The 18,513-nt window shown below is 46.8% G+C and overlaps 1 pseudogene; it reads left to right on the forward strand.

The window, feature by feature from the left end:
• Window positions 1-18,513, forward strand: part of LOC115476804 — a 324,007-nt pseudogene that overhangs the window by 81,148 nt on the left and 224,346 nt on the right.

Here is an 18,513-nt window from a genome sequence, read left to right on the forward strand (position 1 = left end):
AGCATGAAAGAATCCACACTGGAGGAACACTATAGAAGCGTTTTGAGTGTGATAAAAACTTCAGATACAAATTTTATCTGAAAATTCATGAAAGAATCCACACTGGTGAAAAACTATGTAAATGTTCTGAATATAATATAAAGCTTCAATCGAAAAGATCAACTCAGAATTCATGAACAAATCCACACTGGAGAAAAACCATAGGAATGTTCTGAATGTGGTAAAAGCTTCAAAAAAATCAACTTGGAATTTATAAACAAATCCACACTGGATAAAAACCATAAGAACTATATACATGTTCTGAATGTGGTAAAACCTTTCATCAAACAAGTATCCTCAGAATTCATGGAAGAATCCACACTGGAGAAAAATCATATAGGAATGTAATAAATGTTTCCACAGCAAATCTGATCTAAGAAAATATGAAAGAATCTACCTTGGAGAAAAATATGGACAATGTACTAAGGTGCTTTCCTTAGGTGAAAGTTGAGCAAAACTGAAAATATCTCTGACTGAACACTGTGAGATAAAGGAACTTGAACAGGAAGGTGTATATAAATATCTAAGCATGGTGGAAGGAACAACTAAAAGAAGCAAAGTACACAAGGGTGGAAGAAAAACAAGTCCAAAAGACCAGTACTGAAACCACGGTGGTAAGAGCACCAAAATCACAGTGTATTGGGACCCTACACGGTCGTTGTTTCGGCTACAAAGCCTTCCTCAGGGGTCAACAAATTGACGTGTATAGATTAAGCATCTGAACCTCTCAAAATGAGGAGCAATAAGCTACATGGTGCAGTCCACAATCCAAGATGAGTGAACAAACAAAATTGTGGATTGTGGCAGCTTCCAGCAGCATGGGGCTAATTGTTTCACTTTACTACAGCTGTGTGTGTGGACGGAGTTAGCTCTAACTCTCTTTGGGTGTACTGGCTTCAAGTGCTTCACGGTGTTGCATTGGTGTGGGTTGGGCCTCTATGGGTTTCAGTGTGCTCTCTGGGTCTAGGGAGTGTGACATCATCAGGGAGGGCCTTGATAAGGAAGTGTTGTTGTTTCCTTCAGAGCCTTTGCAACGGTGGTGTTTGCTTTAGGTAGGGTGGTGCAGTGTGCACTTTTGACTTTGTGTCTAGTTTCCCTGTTTGCTTTTGCTAAGGTCCAGGTTAGTGTTAGTGCAGTGTGCACTGGTGTCTTTGTGTTTAGCTTTCCCTGTTTTTCCCTTTTGTTACGGTGAGTAGCACTGCTGTTGGTGCAGTGCTGGAGTTTGGTGCTGGGAGCACCCTTGTTAGTAAGTGCTTAGGAAGCACCTTTTGTTGTTTGGGTATTTGGCTTTCCTGCCTGTTTCCTTGTGTCTTCCCCGCTTTTCCTCGTGACCTGTGTTTAGCTGCTGTAGCTTGGTGCTTAGGAAACACCGGGGTGAGAACCTGTGTTTAGCTGCTGCAGCTTGGTGCTTAGGAAGCACCAGTGTTAGGTCTGGCATTTGTCTTCCCTTCCTTTTCCCTTGTGGCTTCCCTGCACTTCTGTTAGTGTAGGGTGTAGGGGCACCCCTGTTAATTTCTGTTAGGAGCACTGCTGTTAGTGGTGGGCTTAGGAGCTTTTCTGTTGGTGCTGGGCTTAGGAACACTTTTGGTCACTTTAGGAGTTAGGTGCACTTCAGTTACAGCTTGTTCTAGTCCTGGTCCCTGTGTCGTCCAGTAAGTCCTTCCGGCTGTTCGAACCCAGGAGCTCAACTCCTGGGGGGCTTAGTAGCTAAGTGCAGGTGAAGCTGTGTGGACCAGTCCGGTGTGCTCCAGTCCAGTGTCCTCCAGTCCGGAGGATTTCAGTCCAGTATTCCAGTCCGGGGGATTCCAGTCCTGTGTCCTCCAGTCCAGGGAATTCCAGTCCAGTGTTCCAGTCCTTGTGTTCCGGCTCGCTGGGCGGTGCCTGCAGTCCCTGCCGGTGTCAGTGTGCTTGCCCAGTATTGGTTGGTGGGTTTTGCCTGCTGCTGTCGCTCCTCGTCAGCAGCCCAAGGGCTCACGTTTGCTCCAGAGCCCGGCCCCGCGGTAAGAATAAGGATGTGTCTGTCAGGTTCTCAGGTTCAGAGCCCGCGGGGCCAGGCTCTGGAGCAAATGTGAGCCCTTGGGCTGCTGTGTTTAGCTGCTGTAGCTTGGTGCTTAGGAAGCACCGGGGTGAGAACCTGTGTTTAGCTGCTGGAACTGGGAGGGTGGGGACCCTGAAACTCTGAGGGAGGATGGGGGGGACCCTGAAACTGGAAGGGACCCTGGAACTCGGAGGGAGGGGGGATGACCCTGGAATTCGGAGGGAAGGATGGAGGGGGGATGACCCTGGAACTAGGAGGGAGGAGTGAGGGGCCCCTGGCACACACTCTGATTCTCACACACACACACTCTCTCTCTCTCTGTCACAGACACACTCGCACCCAGTCTCACTCTCTCTCTGTCACACACACACACTTGCACAGTCAGTCTCACACACACTCTCTCAAACATACACACTCCGAGGAAAACCTTGCTAGCGCCCGTTTCATTTCTGTCAGAAACAGGCCTTTTTCACTAGTCTAATAATATTTTGCTATTGTTTTGGGTGAGTGAAAATGGTGGCAAGCTCTGCCTACTAGCTTCAGCCCATATAATGGGCTAGAGTAGATAGGTTTCCTATGATAGCATTGTGCTTATTTGAATTAGTTTTCCTGTACAAGTTTTGCTTGAATTTTAAAACACGTCAACAAGGGCAGAGCTAGGTGTGTTGTCAGACAGTTATGGATGTAAGCCCCACCACTGGTACCACCCCTAACCCCGCCCCTTTAGCCTCCCCAAACAGTTGGGCCACCGACCGCCTATGGGGAACTATATAACCAGACTCCACTAAAAACATTAGCAAATAGAACAGCCATCCCCTTTGACGTTTGGAGTCCAGAACCTCATCTACCTCGAATCCAAGATCCGGCTCGGAATCAGGAATGATGATCTTCTTTGGCTCTGGGTGCCAATTCGAGGTCAAGAATGGCTTTAGCAGGGACACGTGGAAAGCGTTGTGGACCTTGAGATTACCTGGTAACTGGAGACAATAAGTGACGGCTCCCACCCGAGATCGTACTGAAAAGGGTCCAATGTATCAGGGAGCAAAGTAATCGGAGTCTCAAGTATTTGGTACTAAGCCAAACGTTTTGTCCAGGTTGAAAGGTCGGAGCAGACCACCTCTTACGATCTGCGAAAAGCTTGTATCTAGCAGCGGCCCTGCTCCAAATATCCTGGATATCAGTGAGGGTCTGTTGGAGCTGAGGCGAGGCTTGAGCCTGAGGGATTGGAAGTGGTAGTCATGGGTGGCGCCCGTATACTGTAAAAAAAATGGTGACATATGAGAGGCAGTGTGGAGACAGTTGTTATTGGCGAATTCAGCCCAGGGGAGTAATGTGGACCAATCATCCTGTCGGTTATTAGTATACATTTGCAGGAAGGTCTTGAGAGTTTGATTGACCTGTTCCACTATTCCATTGGTCTGTGGGTGGTATGCGGATGAAAAATGGGTGGTGATGCCAAAAGCAGAACACAGTGCTCTCCAGAACCTAGAAGTGAATTGAGATCCCCGATCACTTATGATCCGGAGAGGTAGACCATGTAAACGAAAAATATGCTGGATGAAATTCTTGGCAAGAGTAGTGGCCGAGGGGAGAGATTTCATGGGAATGAAATGGGCCATACGGGAGAATCGATCCACCACTACCCAAATGACCATGTGACCTTGGGACAGTGGTAAATCAGTAACAAAGTTCATGGATACTTCTTGCCAAGGGAGCTGTGGAACTGGCAGTGGCTGTAAGAATTCCCACAGCTTACGAGGAGAGTATTTGTTTCGGGCACAGATGGGACAGATGGAAACAAAATGTAAGACATCCTGAGCCATGCGTGGCCACCAGTAGTACTGAGAGATTAAATGAAAAGTCTTGCGGAATCCAGAGCAAACGTGGAGGAGTGTCCCCATTTGAGAACCTTCTTGCTGGACTCGTGTGGAACAGAGGTCTTCATGCTGACGGAAGAAACTACAGTCGTGGAGGCAACACAGGCAGGATTAAGCATGGGGTAGGATTCCTCGGGTTCTTCGGGAGGGTTGAAGGCCCTGGATAATTCATCAGCCTAAATATTCTTTTCAGCAGGTCGAAATACCAGGCGGAAGTTAAAACGGGCAAAGAAAAGAGGCTAGCGTGCCTGTCATGGGTTTAGTCTCTTAGCATCCTGAAGGTATAGGAGATTCTTGTGGTCGGTGATTACTGTGATGGGGTGCAAGGCCCCCTCCAGGAGATATTGCCATTCCTGGAGAGCCAATTTAAGGGCCAACAATTCCCGGTCCCCAATGGTGTAGTTACGCTCTGCTGGAGAAACGTTTTTGGAAAAAAAGAAACAGGGATGACGCTTGCCAGAGTCTGAGGTTTGAGACAGAACGGCCCCTGCCCCCAGCGAAGAGGCATCCACCTCTAAAATGATGTTTTTTTTAAATATCCGGGCTTCGAAGCACAGGAGCACAGAGAAAGGCTTGCTTTAAGGTGACGAAAGCCTCCTGGGCCTCCGGTGTCCAGTTCCTCACATCAGCACCCTTCCTGGTCAGTGTGGTAAGAGTGGCAGTAATAAGTGAGTATTAATGGATGAACTGCCGTTAGTAGTTAGCAAACCCAAAAAAACGTTGCAAGGAATAGACTGTTGATGAAACGGACACTTCTCTAGTTTGGTGAAGAGACGATAGTCCCGGAGGCGTTGGAGAGCGGTGCGGACATGACGAGGGTAGTCTTGAACAGAAGCAGAAAAAAAACAAAATATCATCCAGGTAAACTATGATTAAGGAGTACAGGAGATCTTGAAAAATGAAGTTAATGAATTCCTGAAAGACTGCAGGTGCATTACAAAGGCCAAATGGCATGACTAGATATTCGAAATGTCCTTCATGGATATTAAAGGCGGTCTTCCATTCATCCCCATGTCGGATTCAGACCAGATTGTAGGCGCCTCGGAGATCCAGCTTGGTATAGATAGATGCTCCCTGCAGACGGTCGAAAAGTTGTGGAATCAGAGGGAGCGGATATCGGTTCTTAATGGTTATTTCATTAAAACCCCAGTAGTCTATAGGTCGTAGAGAGCCATCTTTCTTGGTTACAAAGGAGAAACCTGACCCTGTCGGAGAGGAGGGTCTGATGAAGCCCTTTTGGAGGTTTTCTTGAATGTATTCCTGCATGACTTTAGATTCCTCCCAGAAGAGGGTATATAGCCGACCCCGAGGTGGTGTATTGCCCAGAAGTAATTCAATAGGGCAGTCAGAAGGACGATGCGGAGGAAGGGAATCAGCCTCCTGGGCATTGAAAACATCTTGCCGGGGGAGGCAGAAATAGTCCTCGGAGGAGAAACCACCGGCATGAGACAGGAAGCAAAACATTGGGAACCCCAACTGTCGATATCGCTAGTGGTCCAGTTGATACTTGGTGTGTGTTGTCGTAACCAAGGCAGGCCTAAAATAACAAGATGGATGGCCCAGGGAAGAACCAGAAGCTGAATCTCTTCCTTATGTAAAATTCCTACTTGCATCTGCAACGGCCTAGTGACATGGGTAATGGAGTAGGGTACAGTCAGGCCCTGAATGGAGGTCACTTGTAGGTTTACAGGCCATTGAGGAAGTTCCAAGCTGGACTAGGAGACTGGCGTCAATAAAATTCACTCCAGCCCCTGAATCGATCAAAGCCATGGTGCTAATACAAAGTTCCTTCCAGCGCAGGAAAATAGGGACAGAGACAAGATTATCCAGAAGAGGTGAGAACTGACCCAGGGCCACCCCTTTCAGAGGCCCTGGGTCAACGCATTTCCCGGTTTATTTGGGCAATATCTCAGGAAATGGCAAGCCTGCTCACAATAGAGACAGAGTTGATTGTCCCGACAGTGAGCCCTTTCCTTCTCAGAGAGGCGATGCCGCCCGATAACCATTGGCTCTTCGGAGATTCCAGAAGTGGTGCCAGTTGCTCCTTTAGGAGAAGAAGGACGCGACACCCGAGGAGATGGTCTCTGTGATTGATGCTGAGCAGAACGTTCCTGTGTCCTCTCTTGAAACCGAACGTTGATATGGACACAGAGATTAATCAGGGCATCCATTGTGGTCGGAAGTTCCCGGCCTGCCAACTTGTCTTTGATTTGGCCCGTTAACCCCTGCCAGAAAATGGCCGTGAGAGCCTCCTGGTTCCATCTCACCTTGGAGGCTAGGGTTCGAAAGCATACGGCATATGCCCCTACAGAACAATTGCCTTGTTGAATCCGTAGAAGTTCTCTGGCTGCTGAGGAGGGACGTCCAGACACGTTGAAAACTAACCTAAAGTGGCGAAGAAATTCCCCAAGATCAGTGAGTAGAGGATCCCGCTGTTTCCAGAGAGGAGAGGACCAAGCCAGAGCTGGTCCGGAGAGCAGGGAGATTATATAAGTGATCTTGAGTTTATCAAGGAAAAGACTCCGCGTTGCATTTCAAAAAACATAAGACATTGGTTGAGGAACCCTTGACAAGTGGAAGTGGTACCGTCAAACTGGGGAGACTCAGGGAGCCTTAACCCAGGAGTGGGTAAAACTGGTGCGGACAGTGCAGCAGGAACTTGCCGTTGGGATTGAAGAGTAGACAACTGGGAACAAATGTCCCTCAGGACTCTGGACAGATGATTCAGCTGGGCCTGTTGTTCTTGAAGAACCTGGGCCAAATTCGGTAAGTCGGGTTTGTCCGGCGAACTGATGGCTTTGGCTTACTGACAGACCTGTGAGTTCTTGTACCAAGTAGAGCACTGCCGAACCCGGTACTCAGACGGGTTTCACCTGCGCTGACCGCCGTCCCCCAGAGGTTGAGCCCCTAGGTGCGGGCGGCCTGCAGGGCTTACGAGATGGAGCAGGAAGCAGGGTGATGAATGTGACGGCCACACAGGCAGCAGACACGAGAGTAATCCAGTACAGGCAGAGTCAGTAGGCAGGCAGCTGACCATGAGAGTAATCCAGGTACAGGCAGGGTCAGTAGGCAGGCAGCAGACACGAGAGTAATCCAGTACAGGCAGAGTCAGTAGGCAGGCAGCAGACACGAGAGTAATCCAGGTACAGGCAGAGTCAGTAGGCAGGCAGCAGACACGAGAGTAATCCAGATACAGGCAGAGTCAGTAGGCAGGCAACAGACACAAGAGTAATCCAGGTACAGGCAAGGTCAGTAGGCAGGCAGCAGACACGAGAGTAATCCAGGTACAGGCTAAGTCAGCAACGAAGAACAAAGTAGAGGAGAAGCACACTACTGAGCAAGTAACACCTACCAAAGCAGAAGCCGAAGCAAGGAGTCTAGGGCGAGCTCAGCTGATAAAGTGCTGGCGTCTGACATCAGCACAGAGAAGGGGCACAGCCATAGGACAAGAGCAGGGGAAGGAGGAACCGGAAGAACAATAGAAGAGAAGCCAGGCAGAGGAAGAGCAGACCCAGGTGTGTGGAAGCAAAGCAATCAAGGAGCCTGGAAGCCAGGCAGAGAGAGAGCAGAGCCAGGTGCATGGAAGCAAAGCAATCAAGTAGCCTGCAGCCAAAGAAGAGCTACACACACATGGCTCAGGGCTGTGCCAGTCAAGTGTGCATGTCGACAGGACCCTGCGCAAGCCAAGGACGCCGCTTGCGTTGAGGTAGGGGACATGACAGGCTTATAGCCCCTTTGGTTGTGTTTCCACAAATGAGAGATCTGCATGAAACAAAATATTTATTTTTTTATTTTGACTTATAAAACCACTTGTCCCTGAAACATGCTCAACACAGAATGATCCATTTGTGTATCTAAAATGTAAACTTCTACAAAAGAGATAAGGTGAAGATGTTTGTTAAGTCCAAACAGAATGTAAACTGTCAAACCATCACTGTAACTTTCAACCAATATGTAAATTGTAAGCCATGTTGAACCGAAACCTGTTTTTGGAAAATAGTGGGATACAAGAATGTATAAATAAATAAACTGATTGATTGATTGATTCTATGTGTCCCAATGAAAGGAGAGTTTATTTTTACTTCCATTTAATTTCAATATATTCCACCATGCTTCCCAAGGCAGATTACAACAAAAGTTAAGATGAACCCATCAGGAAACAGGATATCCTCACTGAAATTTGGCCATGTATTACTGTAGTCTATTGAATAGTGTAGAAAGATAAGCACAAAATACAGAGTTTGTTACATTGTTTCTACCAGCTATAATAATTTTTATGCTGTTACAGTGATATTCAATTTTATTTCATGATATATATCTAGATATAGGAAGCTTTCAAACTAATAAAAAAAATCCTTTATCCTCCACCTTTTAAGTCACTGCTTATCCAACTGGATCAGCTTTAGACTTTTTACAGATGGACCACTCCTGGATGGACATTTCAATATGACATCTAAGTCCAACTTTGGACATTTTGCACAAAACAGGAAAGAAGGTCATTTTCAAAAAAGACACGTGTCTATCTTTTCTTTCAAAAATACTGTTTTGAACAAGGTTTTGTGCTTTGGACATTTTGTTTTTTGGTCCATTAAAAAAAAAAAAAGAGTAATTGCAAAACAGAGAAAATCAAGTCATTGGGATATAGGAGGAGCCAGCATTTTTAGCAGATTGGTCCCCCAGACATCCCAGGAGAGCAATGGGGCACCCTAGGGGGACACTTCTGTGCACATCGTAAAAATGCTCCCAGGTACACATCTCAACTTTGCTCCCTTATCTTGTCCCATGAGCCCTCCAAAACCTACTGCCCCCCACTGCACACCACTACAATAGCCCTTATGGATTAAGGGGGCAAGCGTATGTGGGTACAGTACGGTTTTAGTGAGTTTGGGATGGGTCACAGTTTCCATCACGTGTGACAGGTAGAGGGAGATACGGACATGAGTCCCCCCTACTTAGTGCACTGCAAAGACCACTACACCAGAGCTGCCAAGTCTCCCGCATTCAACGGGAGACTCTTGCTTTGGCGGGTCATCTCCTGCACTCCCGCCAAAGCGGGAAAGTCTCCCGCTGAGACACGGCATCCAGGGCTGGCCCAACCCAGTAAGCGGGGTAAGCACCGCAGGGGGGTGCCTGCCTTCAAGGGCGCCGCATCATGCAATTTTCCCCACCGGAACTGGAAGCTCCCAGCCAGGAGCCAGCCCGCTGCCCGATCTCTTCTCCCATCTCCCTCAACTGTGCTTCGCCTGCCCCTGCCTTCCTGCATGCCGCCCAGAATTTAAAAGTCATCTTACCGGGGTCCCAGCGACAGCAGTGAAAGGCGAGCAGGCTCGGCGAGTTGGCTCTTCAGCGGGCTGCCTTCCCTTCTCTTTGCTCTCAGCTCTGCCTCTGGTCCCGCCCTCATTTTTTGTTTCCGCAAGGGTGGGACCAGAGGCAGAGCTGAGAGTGAAGAGAAGGGAAGGCAGCCCGCTGAAGTGCCAACTTGCTGAGCCTGCTCGCCTTTCACTGCTGCCACCGGGACACCGGTAAGATGACTTTTAAATTCTGGGCGGCATTCAGGAAGGCGAGGGGCAGGCGAAGCACTGTTGTGGGAGTGGAAGAAGTGGTCGGGCTGGAACTCGAGTCGGAGGGAGGGCAGGCCACCGGGCCTGGAACTCGGAGGGAGCAAGGGTGGTCTGGAACGGAGGAGGGTGGGAGGGAGAGGGGTCTGGAATGGAGAAGGGAGGGAGGGAGGGGGGCTGAAATGGAGGAGAGAGGGAGGGGGGCCTGCTGGAACTCAGGAGAGGGAGGGGGCCTGGAACTCAGAGGAGGGGGAGAGGGAGAGAGAGGGAAGGAGGGGGGAGAGAGGGGGAATGCACCACTTGTTAAAAAAAAATTTTTTCAGAAAGAAGATGCTAGACGGGGGGGGGGGGGGCAACTGATAGTCTGCAGGGGACCCCAGAGACCCTAGAACCGGCCCTGATGGCGTCGGCAGCTCCCCCCTTCCACCCGGTATTAATTTCCTGGCCACTGCTGCTTCCCCTCTACAGCAATAGCGGCCGCGACCAAAAAAAAAACATTAAACAAGCAAGCTCGGGGCCGTAGCAGCCTTCAAGCTTGTGCTGTCGGCTCTATAACCGCTCTTCTCTCCTCTTTCTGCCCCTGGAGGAGCAGGAAGTTGACTCCGGAGACAGAGAGAGGAGGAGAGAGGAGTGGTTGCAGAGTCGACAGCCCATGCCTGAAGGCTGCTGCGGCCCACGCTTGCTTTTTTTATTTTTTTGTTAGAGCTCTTTTTTTTTTTGTCACGGCCGCTGCTGCTCAACAGGAGAAGCAGCAGTGGCCAGGAAACGAATATCGGGTGGAAGGGGGAGCGGGAGGCAAGAAGTAGAATGAAGAGAGTGGGAAGATGGGGAGAGAAGGAGGGGACATGGAGAAGGGCTGGAGAAAGAGAGAAGCTGCTGAAGATAAGGATGGGGAGAAAGGAGGGGGGATTCAGGCTGAGAGCAGAAAGAGGGAAGACGCTGGAAGGAAGGGTAGGGAGAGAAACAGGAGAGATGTTGAAAGATGGGGAGAGGGGGGGACATGATGAATGGAAAAGGGTAGAGAGAGGATGGAAAGAAGGGGATAGAGAGAGAGAGACACTGGATGGAAGAGGGGAGAGAGGGTAGACGTTGGATTCAAGGATCAGGAGTGGGGGTAGATGGATGGCAGGATAAGGAGAGAAAGAGGGAAGACAGATGGAAGGATGGGTAGAGAAAGAGGGAAGACGGAAGGATGGAGAGAGAAAAACACGGGATGCAAGGATTGGGAGAGAAAGAGGGAAGACACTGGATAGAAGGATAGGGAGAAAAAGAGGGGAGATGGATGAAAGGATGCAGAGAGAAAGTGGAGAGGAAGGATGTGGAGAGAGGACACTGAACAGAAAAGGGTAGAAAGATAGAGAGACACTGGATAGAAGGAGGGGGGAGAGAGAGACACACTAGATGGAAGGATCAGAAGAGAGGGTAGATGGGTGGAAGAATGGGGAGAGTAAGAGTGATGACGCTGGATGGAAGGGTAGGGAGAAAAAGGAGACACTGGATGGAGGGATGCAGAAAGAAAGAGGGGAGACACTGGAAGGATGGGGAGAGGAAGAGGGGAGCTGCTGAATGGAAAGGGGGAGAGGACACAGTAGTGAAAGGCTGGAGAATAAGAGGAAGGGGCATGTGGAGAACAAGGGTGAGGAAAAGATGAGAAGCCATAGGTAAATGAAGGAAAAAGAAGGAAAGTAAAGAATGGATAGTAAGATTGAATTAAATCTGGACAGAGAGAGCCAGAAAAATATTGAAGAAAACAAAGAAAAAGGAGAGAAAAATGATGAATGGACAGGAAACCCTGGCAAGAGAAAGACAAAGGAACGCAGAATCAAGAGACTGGGATCAACACAATTAGAAAAAGTAAATGGCCAGACAACAAAAGTAAAGAAAATAATTTTTTAATTTAGGACAACGTAATGTGTGCCAGGGGGCAGATCCATATAGAGTGGGTGGAGCCAATGCAAAGTGGGATGGGACTCGGGGCGTGTACTAAAATCTCCCTCTCAAAAATTGGGATCCCTCGGCAGCTCTGCTACACTACCCCAGAGACCTGCATGGTGCTCTAATAGAACTGGCTATAACATCTGAGGCTGTCATAAAGGCTGGTAAGTCATATTTTTATTCACATTTTGGGGGGATGGGAGGGGGGTCAGTGACCACTGGGGGGAAAAGGGGGGGGGGGTCATGCCTTATTCCCTCCAGTGGTCATCTAGGGCACCTTTTTGTGCCTTATTCATTATAAAAACAGGTCTAGTTCAAAATGTCTTAGTTTTATTCATAAACGACATAACGAAACACCTGAATTACATGTTACAAAATGGACTCTTCCCGAAGGAAAAAGGAAACATCTTACTCACCCCCATACCCAAAGACACAAAGAAAAGTGCTAGTGAACTAACTAACTACAGACTGGTAACATCCATTCCCCTAACAACCAAACTAACCGAAGGGCTGGTGACCAAGCAACTTACAAATTACCTAGATAAATTTTCTATACTTCACGATTCCCAGTCAGGGTTTCGGTCTAACCACAGCACCGAAACAGTATTAGTAACCCTCATGACTAAATTCAAACAAACGATCTCATCTGGTAAGAACATACTACTTCTACAATTTGACATGTCAAGCGCTTTCGACATTACACATCCTTGAATACTTCGGAATCGGAGGCAACGTCCTCAAGTGGTTCAAGGGATTCCTAACCGCAAGGTCATACCAAGTAACATCCAACTCAACTATTTCAGCCGCATGGATACCTGAATGCGGAGTACCACAAGGATCCCCCCTCTCGCCGACTCTATTCAACTTAATGATGATACCCTTGGCAAAATTACTATCAAATCAAAACCTCAACCCATACATTTATGCGGATGACGTAACGATCTACATCCCATTCAAACAAGACCTAAAAGAAATTTCCAAATGACATCAACCAAAGTCTCAAAATCATGCATTCATGGGCGGACGCGTTTCGGCTGAAGCTTAATGCAGAAAAGACCCAATGCCTAATACTAACCTCCCAACACAACAAGAAAGAATACACCGCCATCAACACACCAACTCTAAACCTTCCTATTTCAGAAACCCTAAAAATTCTTGGAGTCACCATTGATCGACACCTAACACTAGAGAACCACGCGAAAAACACAACCAAGAAGATGTTCCACTCAATGTGGAAATTAAAAAGAATAAGACCTTTCTTCCCAAGGAGTGTTTTCCGTAACCTGGTACAATCAATGGTGCTCAGTCATCTAGACTATTGCAACGCACTATATGCCGGCTGCAAAGAACAAATAATCAAGAAACTCCAAACAGCCCAGAACACTGCAGCTAGACTAATATTTGGCAAACCAAAATTTGAAAGTGCCAAACCCTTACGAGAAAAACTACACTGGCTCCCACTTAAGGAACGCATCACGTTCAAAATATGTTCACTAGTTCACAAAATTATCCATGGAGACGCACCAGCTTACATGTCTGACTTAATAGACCTGCCACCTAGGAATGCCAAAAGATCATCCCGCACACTCCTTGATCTGCACTTCCCCAGTTGCAAAGGAATGAAATACAAACTAATGCATGCGTCAAACTTCACCTACCTGAGCACACAGTTATGGAACGCACTGCTGCGAGCTTGAAATCAATCTACAAAAGAACGAATTTCCGCATATCACTGAAGACCCATCTCTTTGATAGAGCATACCAAAAAGATCAACCGATGTGAATATGCACAACTCGCCTATTTAATTCCAGAACTGTTTTTAATATCTGCTTGTATACTAATACTTTGTTTTATTATCATCATGCTGACCAAGATCCTGCAATACTATAGGTTTATTTACTAACATTTTTCCACTACTCATGATGTATTGTAAGCCACTTTGAGCCTACAAAGAGGTGGGATAAGGTGGGATACAAATGCAACAAATAATAATAATAATAATAATTTTGTTCCATTATGATTGAAAAATGTCTAAGTCTTAGGCATGCCAAAATCCCGCCTTTAACACGCCGCCTTGAGATTTACATAGTAACATAGTAAGTGATGGCAGATAAAGACCTGTAGGGTCCATCCATTCTGCCCAACAAGATAAATTCATTTTACTTGATATGCGATACTTTATATGTATACCAGAGTTTGATTTGTCCTTGCTAATCTCAGGGCACAGACCATATAAGTCTGCCCAGCACTCTTCTTGTACTAAAAGTTCTGAAGCTAACGTCGAAGTCCCTTAAAATTTACACTCAAGCCCATCCCTATCTATTCAGTCACAATCAGGGCATAGACTGTAGAAGTCTGCCTAGCACCGGTTTTGCGTCCCAATTACCAGCGTCACCACCCAATCTCTGCTAAGATTCCGTGGATCCATTCCTTCTAAACAGGATTCCTTTGTGTTTATCCCATGCATGTTTGAATTCCATTACTGTTATCATCTCCATCACCTCCCACGGGAGGGCATTCCACGTATCCATCACCCTCTCTGTGAAAAAATACATCCTGATATTACTCGAGTCTGCCCACCTTCAACCTCAATTCATGTCCTCTAGTTCTACCACCTTCCCAACTCTGGAAAAGGTTTGTTTGCGGATTAATACCTTTCAAATATTTGGACATCTGTATCATGTCACCCCCTGTTTCTCCTTTCCTCTAAAGTATACATGTTCGGGCCGGCAAGTCTCTCCTCTTACGGTTTGCAACGTAAATCCCATACCATTTTCGTAGCTTTTCTTTGCATAGATACGGCCTCCAAAACTGAACACAATACTCCAAGTTGGGCCTCACCAACGACTTGTAGAGGGGCATCAACACCTCCTTTCTTCTGTTGGTTATACCCCTCTCTATGCAGCCTAGCAGCCTTCTGGCCACGGCCGTTGCCTTGTCACATTGTTTCTTCACCTTCAGATCCTCGGACACCAACACCTCAAGGACTGAGGTTACTAATCTCTCCCCTCCTATCTGGTATCTCTCTTTCGAGTTTCTGCACCCGAAGTGCATCACTCTACACTTCTTGGCATTACATTTTAACTTGTATATGAAGATCCACTGTTCCAGCTCTCTAGCTGCAACTCTACAATTATAGATAAATGCACCCAATGCGACTCAGACTTCTCAGTGCAACTCAGCCTCACCAAGGCAGAGAAAAAAGGCTTCAGTAGTACCACCCAGCCAACCTGTATCATCAGCTATAAGGCATGGGCCCAGTACACCATCATCATGCCAAAAACAACTCCACAGTTCCTTAATGCTTGAGTATATGCAAAAACGTCAAAGTGACAAACTTGTGCATATATTGCAGACACAGAATGCATCAACTCAGTCTAGTCACACATTAGACGCTACTCAAAAATCGATAGTTAAGGTGAAACAGCTCCAAGCACTTATCTGGAGATCATCCCTGTCCTTGGGTGATGGTGAATCAGCTGATATGGATGACCAATGGATTAAAATACAGGATGATTTGACACAGATTGTGAGGCTGGAGATGCACAGTGCGTCACTGGTGGAATACTGTAAAACGGAGATTATTCCCCAGGGCCTAAGACTACGGTTAGCCCCAAAATTGTTCAATATGGATGAAGTTTTTGTACAGCAATGGAATAACATTTTGAATCGATGTTCCTTAGACCTCATGCTCCTATTGATTCAGATCATTAAGATTAAATTGAATGAAAGCAAGCCTAAGTACTGCCAGACCCTTGACCATTCTTCTAACGTTCGGAGATACTTTCTCATTGTTTCTACTCCCTCCAGGGTATTCACTCTATTGACTATTTTCGTGTCATCTGCAAAAAGGCAAACCTTTCCTTCCAACCCTTCAGCAATATCTCCCACAAATATATTAAACAGAATACAGTAAGTGACTGGGGGCAGTGGCGTAGGAAGGGGGGGCGGTGGGGCGGTCCGCCCTGGGTGCACGCCGCTGGGGGGGGGGGGGGGGTGTCGGCTCCACCGGTTCCCTGCTCTTTCTGCCCCGGAACAGGTTACTTCCTGTTCTGGGGCAGAGAGAGCAGGGAAGCAGTGGAGCCAACGCAGCTCCCAGCGACGTGCACTGGGGGGCGGATCGGCCCTCCCGCCTGCCCCCCGCTGCAAGGTAAGGGTGCGTTTCGGGGGGGTGCGCTCCAGAGGGAGGGGTGCGCCGTGCTGCACCAGAGGGGTGCGCAGCGGTGACCCGCCCCGGGTGTCAGCCGCCCTCGCTACGGCACTGACTGGGGGAAGCCCACGGTCTTAACTCTACTTTTCCCCAACTTGCTCTCCACGAGCACGACAAGCCCAAGACCTCGATGGAAGAACTTCAGCTCCTACAGACTTATTTTTACCCCAAAGGAAATAAGTTTTGTTTGTTGCACATGGAATCCATCTCACATTAGAACACACTGGATCCACAGGAAAAACATCTGATTACCTAAGGGCGAGTAAACTCAGATCCATAGGAAAAAAAACCACCTGAACATCTAACTGTAAGTAAACTAATCATCTCAACAAATAAACCCACTCAATAATAGTATAGAACCTTAGAACCACTTCAGACCTCATAGACACTATCCTAAGGACAAAGCCCAACAACATAACCACCGAAGCGGTCATCCAGTAGCCAAAGCGAACCAACACCACAATGAACACCATCAAATTGTTCATAATAATTTACTCCCTATCCCTGATTCACTACACACTAACCACCGCTCTCACAGAAACCAACATCATACCCACAATACACAAGTCAAATAGACTGTCCAGACATAATACATCCCACCAAACTAACAACAACCAAAATAATGGAAGACCTTCAATACGAGGACAAAATCATCACAAAGGAAAGAAAAATCATAATAAACCCATATCACAAGAGAACAGACAAATAACAAAAATCAACACAAATATGAGCACAGCTGACCCCTACCAAAAAATTAATGTGGGATACATAAACGCCAGATCAGTAGTTAACAAAGCAACAATAAAAGCAGATTAGATCACGTCAGACAACCTTGACCTACTACTAATTACCAAAACCTGGATCCACAATCAAAAGGACCCCATAATTCTAGATCTATGCCCCCAGGCTACAAAATCACTCACTGGACAATAAAAGAAAAAAGAGGCGGAGGCATAGCGCTAATCCATAAATCCCTCTTCACCGTAGAAACCGCAGCTGAGTCCATAACACCCCAACTCGAAATTGCCTCTGTTAGAATCCACCATACAACCTTGCTTGATCACCTAAACTGTGTATTGTTTTACAGACCACCAGGGAACTGGTACGACTACCAATCATACTTTATGGACTTTATATCAAACACCTGTGTATCTAACTCCAACTTACTCATAATAGGTGACATCAACCTACACCTAAAAGACCCCAACTCTACTAATGCATGTGAATGCAAGGAATTCCTCCAATTATGGGGACTTAATTGGCCACAGATGCAAGCAACCCATGCCAAAGGGCAGACACTCGACCTTATTACACACAAACTGACTTCCAACCTGAACTTAATACTATTAGATACAAAATAGACTGACATACCATGGTCAGATCACCACAAATTATGTTTCAACTTTTTTATAAATGTCAATATAAGATAGTGCAACCATCATTTACAAACCAGAAAGACAATTATAGGTTCCAATGCAGTGCACATCAAACAATACAGTCCATCAACAGATTTTTCCTTGTTTCCCCCCCCCCCCCCCCCCATCCTTCTCCATCTGTCCCATTGAAACCTATGGGTATCATAATACGTACCCTCGAGAGCTATCTCTGGGTAGTAGTCTCCCCTTCCTCTCAATGTTCCCTCCCTCTTCCCCCTCCCTCATCGTACTGTTCCTGTGTCTTTCATTTATTATAAAGCAACTCAATGGATGGGTATTCAGGAGAATTTTATAAAATGTTACAATCCAAATTGACACGGCCACTTTTTGGATATCACCAAGCGGTGATACAAGAAGGGAAATTTCCATTACACGAAAATACTGCATGCATATCACTATTGTTGAAACCTGGGAAAGTTGTTGAAGAGCCAGAATCCTACAGGCCTATTTCGTTAATTAATGTTGATATTAAGCTTTTAGCAAAGATTCTGGCTACACGACTCAGCAAATGTTTACCCAGTGTGATTGAGCCGGCACAAGTGGGATTTATCCCCAAAAGGCATTCTGTCTTGCATATTCGGAGAGTATTACTTGCAATGGCCCAGTGTCGGTTCAATGAGACGCCTGGGATTTTGGTGAGCCTCGATGCTACTAAAGCTTTTGACAGGGTAGGGTGGGACTTTTTGTTTTATATGTTGGATTGGATAGGAATCCCTGCTGGTATAAGACAAGCAATTGAGGCTTTATATACCGGCATGGAAGCACATATAACAGCTAATGGGGGGCTCTCGACAGGGTTTCGGATAGGTAGGGGAACGCGGCAGGGTTGCCCCTTGTCTCCACTCCTGTTTGACTTAACGTTAGAACCACTACTACGCCTTTTAAATTATGACCCTAGAATCAGTGGAGTACAGTTGGGAGAGCAAGAGGTCCGTGCTTTGGCTTATGCTGATGACGTCCTCTTGGTGCTGACCAACCCACGGGAGTCATTTGAGGCAGCCTTGACACTGATTGAGGAATATGGGCTGCTGTCGGGATTTGACCTCAACCTCTCTAAATCATGTGCGATGCCCATGAATACGGATACCGAACCATATTGGCAAGGGGAGGCCCCTCTTAGGTGGGAGACAACAAAAATGAGGTACCTGGGGGTGTACATTCCTAGCGATAGGTCCACCATGTATAGAGATAATATAGCCCCATTGATAGAGATGACTAAAAGCAAATTGATGATGTGGAGGGAGCTGCCACTTACCATTTGGGGTAGAATAGCACTATTTAATATGGTGGTTGCTCCCAGGTGGTTATATGTTTTTCAACAGTTACCACTCTTTTTGAAGCACAAAGATGACAAGCAGTTACAGCGCCTAATACAAACATATCTGTGGCAGGGGAAGAAACCCAGAATACCTTATAACC

This window comes from Microcaecilia unicolor, chromosome 1 (assembly GCF_901765095.1).
Source record: "Microcaecilia unicolor chromosome 1, aMicUni1.1, whole genome shotgun sequence".
NCBI classification, from domain to species: Eukaryota; Metazoa; Chordata; class Amphibia; order Gymnophiona; family Siphonopidae; genus Microcaecilia; species Microcaecilia unicolor.